Here is a 10,089-nt window from a genome sequence, read left to right on the forward strand (position 1 = left end):
TAAGGTAAAAGTTTCAATTTTTATTTGCTTTAAATCTGATTTAGGTGACCAAAATAGTTTTACTTCAGCCAGACTGCTGCTGCTGCACCACTAATACCCAGCTGCACCACTAATACCCATTTTCCGATGGATTTACTATTTATTCCATCTGAAGTGTAGTTTACTATGCCTCACTGCTCTAGTCAACCTTAAAATTTGTCACAATTTGAGCTTCAAGTTTTCAATTTTAGTACTTACAACCGACGATTTGACAAACCCTTAGTTGGAAGGCTCGGCTAACACTTCAATTAGAATTACTTTAATTAGAATTCATAGTATATGCATGGTAGTTTTGTTTTTAAAGCAACATTAGGAACAAATTAAAATATATCCAATTTTCCTATATTGCTTGAAAGAAAACCTCAAAATCTCTACAACCTTTATTTTGGGTGGTCTCAGTATCACAATTCTTTCAAAATGCATACTTTAAAAGTTAATTTTTTGTAACATAGTTAAAGGATTTTGGCTGTATATATACAGGCAAGATTATTTTTTTTTTCAAGGGCCCTACCTTTGGACACAGTTTTAAGTTCTTGATATGTAATACAACGTTAAGAAATTCAGTAGAAAATATCTTTCGTGTCCTATAACATTTTTGTTCAAAATTTATACAAAAATGTAAAAGGTTGAATTGTATTTGCTTAAAAACATTTAAATCTGATGTCAACGAGAATGCTTCACTTCAGCCAGACGTGCTGCACAACTACTGCTGCTGCTGCACTAATGTCAGTTCACCGATGCATTTACCAATTTGTTCCATCTTGAACGGTTGTTTACTATGCTTCACTGCTCCAGTCAAACTTGTGGTTAGGGTCACGGGTGGGAACAGAAGAGCAGGCTTTCTCGTTATCGGAGTACAGTGTCTTTTCCAGTGCAGGAAAATAGTGCAATGGCAGTTTTTCCTTTCATCAGGTACGCCGCAGGCCACAAATCCAAAACTTCAAGTTCCCAGATTGTCCCTGCTAACTGCCTTCAAGCCCCGTGCTGCCAATTTTATGGGCAGCTACTAATAGGCAGACCAAACGTTGCCCTGGCATCAATGCAGTTTAAACATTAAGCCTGTTTTAAAATATTCAAAGAGAATTACTACAGACATCAATAGTACACAGCAAAAACAGAAACTGGCTACTAGCCACATACAGAACTAAACTTTTCCCAAGTATCAAGTTCAATGCCGAGCGCATTTAGAAAAGAAAAAACTGCTACCACTAAGGCGTACCCACAGTCAAAGTTAGATAAAAAAATGCTTTTAATAACTGAATTAGAAGAGCCAGATAAAGTAATCAAAATTACTTCATTTTAAGCATGTTCAAAACCAATACTACACCAAGCTGAAGCCTTACCCAGCTGAAGTTTCAAATCCATACTATAGCTATCACTAAAACTTCTCCAAACCGTTATGTGGTAACAATTACCTAAACAATTTGTTGACTGTTGAAAGGCCCAATATTCCAATCCGTAAGAGGTGATATACAGGAAGGAGATATACAGGATAGGAGATATAAAAAGAGCGTAAGTTTAAAAAATCTGAATCAAATATATATAAATGGCAAGTATATTTATGAGGAAGACAAAATATAGAGCTTTTTGCGCCACATGCCTTTCTGTATTATCTAAAACCCACTGAAGAACACCTTATTCTTTCGACAAGACAATTTACCAAACTAAATTCCCCAGGCAAAAGGTTAAATAAAACTACGCCTAAAAACTGCAAAATGTGTGAACAATTAGTTGGTATAGATAAATCTGATATACACTAACCCTAAGATTTTAGCATTCGACATTATAATAAAAGTTCGTAAAACTAGTATGTCACCCACGACCGTCTAAACTTCAAGTTATGACTAACTTCTGTGAATCTCTAGCAAAATACCCAGCATTGATGCCCCATTAATCTCGTCCCAGTAAATATATCGTCCCAGTAAATATAAACTTTATTTTGCTCTGCAAGAGCTGCTAGTTGTTAAAATTTGGTTGCAATTAAAAAAGTTTCTTTGGCAAAGCAAAGAATACTGAAATTTACCATAGGGATTACAAGTCTACCTTAACAACGACCACATAACTGCATTATCTGAGATTAATGTTGAACTAGAAGGAAAAAAACTAGCAAGTTATTTTCAGGATGTCCATGGTAAACTTAAAAGTCTACCATGGACACCCCTAAGTCCACCTTTGCCTCCGTGGCAACAGCCACCCCGGAAAAGGTGGACTTTATATAGAATTAAAATATAAATGAAAATTTACTTTATCATGCACACATCTTCCATACACTTCAGGAAAATTCGAAGCAGCCTTAGATAGCCATCCTTAAATAGCCATACTAATAATAAGAGAAACTAAACTTTTAATAAACCGTTAAAACAAATTGAGTTTAAAAGCCGAATCTTTCATGCTATTCAAAAAGCCATACTTAGATGCTAGCTAACCTCTAAAGTAATTAACCGTTTAAGCAAATTTGTATCGAGTTTAAAAGCTCTAAGTTTGCTTGCTATTCAACCCTTTGAAACTAATTTTGATAAGAAAATAAGACCCATATACTAATTAAATTAACATTTAAAAACCTTTACTAGACTGATAACTAGTTTCTAAATTCTGAAATATGAATTAATACTAATTTCATAATGCTAAGGTAACGAAAAATCATAAACTTTAAACACTAACCTCAATAATACATCTAAATTACATACTCTTATGACAGATTTAATTACTATACCAAATCATTCATATACTCTTAAATCATTACATTGGACCAAATCCACGTAATTTTTACTTAAAGTTTCCAAAAATAATGTAAAATATGATTAATCAAATTTAGGGGGTGTAGAGTTTCCTACCCAAACAAGGTATATTTTTAGGTTATATAGGCAGTTAACGTAAACTATCAAAGGCCAAAACACTTATTGCGTGATTTATGTGAAAGGCATAAAGAATGAAACTATCTCGACAATAAGAGAAAACGTAAGCCGATTAATCAACTATATTAACCTGCATGTAACAATCAATAAAAAGTTCAACCAGATACCGAATCACTTGAGAAGCTTAAACTAAGGTTTGAAAGATTAACCCATTACTTAGACAATAATTGAAGATTGACAATAAAGTCTAACCACTATGTCAAATTACAAATGTTCTTCGAAGATAGCACACTTAATACTACAACCATATTTAAGTCATTGCACTGCTTAAACAACAAACCTAGATGCTGGAGTGGAAAAGAAAACTTTAAAAACTTGATTTATATCAATGCATCAATTAAAGTAGATTAAAGTGAAGTCATTAGTAAAACTATTTCACACCAAATATCAAAGTTTGAAAGCTTGGACAATTACGAATAAGACCGAACGCCAGTAAACGTCCGAAATGAACAACAACCCATAAACTGTATTAATGACGCGATGACTTCACAAAAATAGTCTAACCTACAACCTTTGAAACATACGACGCATTTTCCACTTCGAAAGTAAAAAACAGATTAACAAAAACATGCAGAAAACTTCTAACATGAAATCACATGAACACTTACCATTAATCCACGAATAACAAGAAAATAAAAGTTTGCAAAGAAGATCGGCTAATATCGAAGACACTTCAATTCGCGTAAACGCACGAAAATAACTTGCAAAATACCTCAACTTGGATATCTTCCAGTATCAAAATTCTCGCTTAATGGCACTGACCAACCCGACTCAAGACTTAAAAATAGAACCGTTGAATCTCGGCCGTAGAGCAAAACTCCGTCTGTCAATTGCCAATCATGGACTCCAGGATGCAAGCAGAAAAAGACAGATAGCCAAGGACTCTTCAGCCACGCAATACGACACTGAATATTGCCCGCAATTCTGTCTGGTTTTGGTGATTTTCTTTATTTTTGACTTTGTGAACGGAAACTCCCCAAGAAGTCTAACCACTCATTTACTCAGCTTGATTTCCTTATATATTTTTATGGTGATTATTTTTGGCATTCATTGCTCTTTAATATGTATTTTTAGGCATTATTTTATTCTAATTCTGGCTGGTATTTTCATATTTTTTTTCGATCTTAGCGATCTATTGGGTCTGGATAAACGATGTTTAACTAACTTTTCCAAGGAATTTTCCGTCCTAGTCCATTCTTAACTTCTACAATTTTTTTCTGTTTATCATTTTATTTCTGATATGCTACTCTTGTTTTCCATTTTCTCTCCTCATCTCCCCCCCCCCTTACCTTATTTCATGTCCTCCATATTACTATGACGCCAGACAACTTCAAATCATCTATTCTGTTTATCATTTAATTTCTGAGATGCTACTCTTGTTTCCCATTTTCTCTCATCTCCTTATTTCCTTATTACCTTATTCCATGTCATCCATATTACTCTGATGCCAGAGAACTTCAAATCATCTATTCTGTTTATCATTTAATTTCTGAGATGCTACTCTTGTTTCCCATTTTCTCGCCTCATCTCCCCCCTCCTTACCTTATTTCATGTCATCCATATTACTATGACGCCAGAGAACTTCAAATCATTCATTAATTCATATTACTCTGACACATACTCCAGAGAGGAATATATATCAGTCCGATACTTCCAGACTGTAATTGCTGAAGTATGGAATTTTTTTGTACCAAAGGTCTTGAATCCTGGCAATCTGTTTCAATTAGGAATACCTCTCTCTCTCTCTCTCTCTCTCTCTCTCTCTCTCTCTCTCTCTCTCTCTCTCTCTCTCTCTCTCTCTCACAGGAGAAACAAGAATCATGAAAATTTTATCTTTACCCCTGGAACTATTTCAATTTTGTTAACTGCACAGATTGCGAAGTATATATATATATATATATATATATATATATATATATATATATATATATATATGCATATATATATATATATATATATATATATATGTATAAATATATATATATATATATATATATATATATATATATATAGTATATATATATATATATATATATATATACTTCAATTTCCTGATATACGGCTTGAACATAAAATTAGCACTTGATTCCTCTCTCTCTCTCTCTCTCTCTCTCTCTCTCTCTCTCTCTCTCTCTCTCTCTCTCTCTCTCTCTCTCTCTCTTACAGTTGATACCCAAAACGGTCAAGTACCTATCAAGTACCAGATTCACTATCTAAATGCGCAAAGGTACATTATATTTTAGAGAACGCTCCCTTGTCGTCCTGTTTGGAAATCGAATGTTTGGTATTGAACACACTTGTAATAAAATACAAGGCTAGGGAGCGAGAGAGAGAAAGTATGAGAAATATTTGAAAGACGGCCAACATAAGGAAACCTTGAAAAGAGAGAGAGAGAGAGAGAGAGAGAGAGAGAGAGAGAGAGAGAGAGAGAGAGAGAGAGAGAGAGAGAGAGAGAGAGCTAGTCAGTATCGTCCTATTTGTATAATTAAAGTGAAGGTCTGTGGATGATTAGAATTTTTTTTAAATAATATTATCGAGTTGGTTTAATTTATTTATCTATTTAATTATCCCTGTGTCTGTCTGTCTGTGGACATGATTACGTCAAAACTACTCGACATATTTTCATTACAGATAGATTTAAAGTCATGAACGACCCCATTAAATTTTCGAGTGGATCCTGATCCGGATGCAAGATCCGTGTTTGTATTTTTTCCATTTTAAAGGTAACGCAAAACAAATATACGGATTTTGACGAAATTTCCACCACAGATAGATCTTCGGTCATAGACGACTCAGTAACTTTTGGAGATGATCCTGTTCCGGATCCAGATTCTAGGTTCTGATTTGCCTTTTCACAATGATTACGTCAGAGCAAATTAACAGATTTTGACGAAATTTAATTTCCACCAAATGCACTACAGTCAGCATGTTGAAATGGGGAGGTGATGTCCGTAGATTTTAGTCAAATGTTACAGTAGATTCATCCATAAGTAAAAAAAGAAGTGTTTTACCCGTAGACTTGAGTAAAATGTTGGCAATATTCATTGGCGGAGGTCTGGAATCTCTTCTTATTTTTATTACTAAACTATTATCATTATTATTATTATTATTATTATTATTATTATTATTATTATCATTAACATTATTATTATTAACATTAATATTATTATTATTATTATTATTATTATTATTATTATTGCTATTATTATCATTATTATTATTATTATTACTATTAATATTATCAATATTATTATTATAAATGAAATGGAATAATGTGGGTATCTCTTAACAAGTCGGGACTATATTGTTGAAGTCGATGTAATAAACGGATTTTGAGCAAAGCGAAAAATCTATTTTTGGGTGAGATAGCCATGTCGTCCTGATGGAAGGTTCCTTTAAGTAGCTTCCTACGGTATATTTGATTACAGTGATATTCCCAGAAAATTTAACTTAAGTTCTCTAGAATTCTAACTCCTGGCACGAATATCCTTAAAGTTTCCTTTTAGGATATCACATAATATCAGGGGACGTATTCTTGACACACCACATAGCAATCTGCACCCCGCATAGCGTTTACGCTTCGAAGGGGAAAATTGGCAAAATAAAAGAGGAGCCGTTAATAAGGTTCCCTTCCTCCGTTACTGTTTGAGTACTCAGATGGCGCCATAATCGCCGCCATCTTTATTCCTTGTAGCGTTGAGCCGGTACTTATAGATACAGTATTATTGGGAGGGATCCTGCCAAGGCCTTTTATAGAAAGGAGGGCGGGTTCATCTGGACGACATGGCTATCTCACCCAAAAATGGATTTTTCGCTTCGCTCAAAATCTGTTTTTTGGGCTCATGCCATGTCGTCCTGATAGAAGTTTACCAGAGCATTAATATATCAGTGGATTTCCCAGTTGTGCCTTAAACCTCAAGACAATATTTCCTTGGTCATTTAGACCTAGAGACCTATGACATTACCGTTATATGTCATTACTTCTAATCATGAACCATGTTAGTGCTTCCTGCCCCCTACAGGGAAGAGGCATGCCAGACTTGGGAAAAAGTCTTGAAGTTTGCATATTTCATATGACCAACCTAGTAACCAAAAGGGCATACAGGTCTCACTGTATTCCTCAAGCCAAAGTCTGTATTTATAAACCCTACATGGGTACATGTAAGCCACCATAGCATCCAAGGTATATCAGCTTAACTGTATACCACAGCAGACACGTTTCTATCTGTATCAGAACAAGGTAAGCCTGGCCAGAAAAGGTTTGTTTACGTATAGGAACAAATTTACTATATTTGTTCAATGTAATTATGCAGAATAGTAAGGAATAAAAGTAATGCTCAGACATAACTTTATTTATATATAAGTTTATATATGTTTAGGGCGAAATAACACGCACAAAACCATTAGACATTTATTGTTAAACAATAAACCAAAATTCAGCATACATTTCATACTGATGTAAAAAATGCAAATGAAATAGAATTTACCAACATAGATCAAACAAAATCAAATCAGAAATACTTGTTTTAGCAGGAAACAAATTTTTTATGCCACTCATTTGAAGTTTTTAAAAGAATTTTCTAATGTCTTTCTGAGATGTCTGTTTATTTACACTTGTGTAAAAACATGAGGCACTAGCGTTAAGTCTATGTTTCTTCACCTATATACACTGAAACAGTCCATAATGTCACTATGATGACATCTCACTTACCATGTTGCACCATAACGTGCCAACATGTACACCCTCTAGAATTATAGTCCCAAATAATTCACTGTTCCTCGCAGCACTAAGTGACAGGTTTTAGTACACTACTTGCCGCCACCACGTATTTCTTTAATTCTTGCACTTGCTTCGCATAGAGTTTGAAAAACACTCTGGATGATTTCCATCCAGTAAACAAGCGAAGGCTCTCGAAATTCATGAGCTGGAAAAAGTTTAACGATAAAGCAATTTTCCTAGGATCATGACCTGTGGGTGTACTGTCAGGATCCGCTCTGCGAATAAAGTAGGTGATCTTCGCCCTTAGTTGTTTCAGGGATAAGTTTGAGCCAGATGTTTCTCCTTTAAAGAGCTGTCCTCCCCCGAAGTCTGAAGTTCTACGAAGATAGACCTTTAGACACTACTAGACAGCGAGACATCTTCCTTCAGAGGGCAGATTCTCCAGGGACCACACCTCTTAGTCGGTAGATCATTCTTAGCAAGAAATGTTGGGTCGGGAAAGAGATTCAGTTCTCCCATTTCAGTAAAATGGATATGGCCCTCCTCCCTAGAGAGGGCCACTATTTCACTAACTCTAGCCCCTGAGGCTAGAGCAAACAAGAAAATAACTTTTTGAGTCAAATCTTTCAGAGAGCTATCTTCGTTATTCAAACTTGAAGCCAAATGTAGTACCTTATCTAAAGACCATGAAATGGGCCTTGGAGGTGCTGCCGGCCTAAGCCTAGCACAGGCCTTAGGGATTTTGTTAAAAATATCATTAGAAAAGTCTACTTGGAAAGCGTAAAGCAAGGGTCTAGTCAAGGCATATTTACATGTAGTTATCGTGTTGGCTGCTAAACCTTGTTCATGAAGGTGAATAAAGAAAGATAAGCAGAAATCTGTTGAGATTTCCTTTGGGTTCTTTGCCTTGACGAAGGCTACCCATTTCTTCCAAGATGACTCATATTGCCTTCTGGTAGATTTAGACTTATATTCCTCTAAGAAGTCTATACTCTCTTTCGAGATCCCATACCTCTTTCTTACTGCTTGGGAGAAAATCATGAGATGAAGGTCTTAGGTTTTCTGTAATGAAGCAAAGACAGTCGACTTCTGTACTTGTTGAGACAGAACTGGGTCCGGCAGGGGAATCAGCCTCGGCTGCAATTACAATGCTAGAGGGAACCAATTGCTCCGGGGCTACTTGGGAGCCACTAGGGCTGCTGTTCCTTAAAAAGATCTCATCTTGTTGAGGATCTTCATTAGCAGGTTGTATGGAGGGAACAAGTAAATCGTGCTCCAATTGTTCCAGTCGAGGGACATGGCGTCCACTGCTTCCGCTAGAGGGTCCTGCCAACAAACATTTTTGTGTAGTATTCGATACTATGCTGTCTTGATTTTTGGAAAATTACTCCATTTCTAAAGGTCAGTTGCTATCCGCGGATAACTAATGCGACAAGACACTTGCCTAAATGCCTAAAATTAAATGGAATTCTAGATAAAGAGATAGGATGACCATACTAGCCCTATGAAATTGACGTCACAAAACGAGAGAAATAATTCTATAACGAAACAAGAGGAGGGATGCCAGTCACGCCACCGCTATGCAAAGAATGACGAGTCCATAGATACAACGGGAACAAGGACTGAAGTGATGAAGGATCCACAACTCAGGATGAAGAAGAAGACAACAGAAAACAGGAGGGAGGGAAAAGAAAACGACGGGGAGAGACCCAATTAAACAGACTTGAAATGTTTCAGAATCGTTGGCAAATTTCATTGGAAGAGGAGCTAAATGGGATGGAGAGGAACCAATTATGGATGCTCGCTAGAGTGACTTGATGAAAAAGAGAAAAGACAGACAGGAGGAGAGGGGACAGAAATGAATAAATGTAAAGAAGCAATTCAATGTGACCTTGAAATCACACAATGTCCTGTTTCGTAATTTATGACCAAACTGTTTTGTAATATACAATATATGTGGCAGCGATGCTACTAGGAAATCAAGTAACTGCTTGTTGTCGCTCGTCGCGAAGAGGTCGATCTGCAGTTCCGGGACTTGATGTAAGATGAAAGAGAATGATTTTGCGTCTAGGGACCATTCTGAGTCTATTGGGGTTAGCCTGGATAGAGCGTCTGCCGTCACATTACGGAACCCTTAAAGATGAACTGCTGGTAAGTGCCATCACTTCTTTTCCACCAAGCGGAAGATGGCAAACATTACTTGGTTGAGTTGAGGTGATTTCGAGCCTTGACGATTCAGACATCTCATTACCACCTCACTGTCCAGAATCAGTCTTATGTGGACTGCAGGGCGAGGGGATAATTTCTTCAATGTAAGGAAGACTGCCATGGCCTCCAAAATGTTGATGTGGAAGGTCTTGAATAGAGAGGACCAAGTTCCTTGAACTTTCCGATGATGAGAGTGAGCTCCCCATC

The 10,089-nt window shown here is 36.2% G+C and overlaps 1 long non-coding RNA gene across 1 annotated transcript; it reads right to left on the reverse strand.

Annotated features, from left to right (window-relative positions):
• Positions 1-369: 369 nt before the first annotated feature.
• LOC137644060 (uncharacterized) lies at positions 370-3,838 on the reverse strand. Its single transcript, XR_011045123.1, has 2 exons — positions 3,563-3,838; positions 370-1,098 (listed from the first exon to the last, which is right to left on the reverse strand). It is a non-coding gene; the product is annotated as an uncharacterized lncRNA (long non-coding RNA).
• Between the last annotated feature and the right edge of the window lie 6,251 nt (positions 3,839-10,089).

Source organism: Palaemon carinicauda, chromosome 7 (assembly GCF_036898095.1).
Source record: "Palaemon carinicauda isolate YSFRI2023 chromosome 7, ASM3689809v2, whole genome shotgun sequence".
Taxonomy (NCBI): Eukaryota; Metazoa; Arthropoda; class Malacostraca; order Decapoda; family Palaemonidae; genus Palaemon; species Palaemon carinicauda.